The sequence below is a fragment of the Echinops telfairi genome, unplaced genomic scaffold (assembly GCF_000313985.2).
Source record: "Echinops telfairi isolate 266 unplaced genomic scaffold, ASM31398v2 ScPeMD7_18;HRSCAF=68, whole genome shotgun sequence".
Taxonomy (NCBI): domain Eukaryota; kingdom Metazoa; phylum Chordata; class Mammalia; order Afrosoricida; family Tenrecidae; genus Echinops; species Echinops telfairi.
The window spans coordinates 88179066-88180160 of NW_022103915.1; positions in this window are offsets into that span (position 1 = coordinate 88179066).

Sequence of the window (1095 nt, forward strand, 5' to 3'; positions counted from 1 at the left end):
GTCTCTTCAGCGCTGCTTTGTGCCACAGGGAGCTGTGATGCATGGAAGCCTGCCTGTCGGAGCCCAGCTTCACCCAGCTTCCAGATAATCAGATGCGAGGCTCTCTCGTTAGTAGATTAAGGAAAGATGAAAGGAAAATTGTAGCAAAATACTCTTCCCACACACTGCTTTAGCCCACATCTCTAATAGTCATTTTAAAAGAAACACTTTATTTTCTAACTTTAGTCTGTGAGCTATCCTAGGCAGACTAATGACCCTCGGATGAAGTACATAGCCTAATTAGAGCTGTGACTAAATCTATGGAGCTTGAACTGGAGAGATTATTCTGGATTATCCAATTGGGTCAATATAATCAAGTCTTGTTTTTTTTTAAGTGGAGAGATATTTCTGTCTGCAGAGAGAGTGAGCTGCGGCAGAAGAAAAGGAAGCAGAAAGGAATCAGCTAACACCATTATTGTAACATTGTTATCGATGGACTAATTAATTAATGGAACAAAGCAACAAGAAAAACAATAAAAGTAAATATGTTAAATGTTTCAGGTGATTTGAAATACAAAGAAAATAAACTGGCAAAATATTAGAACAGAGACTTCAGTAAGTTTTCCATTTATAGTAAAAACATGTCTAATACCATTTACAAATGACTATAGCAATAAGAGAAGAGATCATATTAAGTATAGGGACAAAAATAGAAAAACGTATATTCAACAAAAAGTTGCAGGGTTTATATCATGTACATGACAAAACTGCTGTGGATAATAAAAGAAGAAAAAAAATTAAAATGCTTCCAGATAAGAAAATTCAGTTTGGAAAAAATGCTTATTTTCCTTACATTTATTTAAAATTTAACACCTGGTGAGCAAAATATGAATGAGAATTGTTTTGACTTTAGAATATAATTCTATTTCATCTAAAGAAAAATAGAAATAACTAGGATTTTTTTCAAATGAATATAGCAATTCCTTTTTAAAAATGATAATAGCAAAGGGGATTTGCCTTACCAGGCATTGCTATATACTACTATTCATGACTGTAGGATTGCTATGAGTTGGAATCAACCCGGTGGCACTGAGATGAGATAATGTATGAGTTACA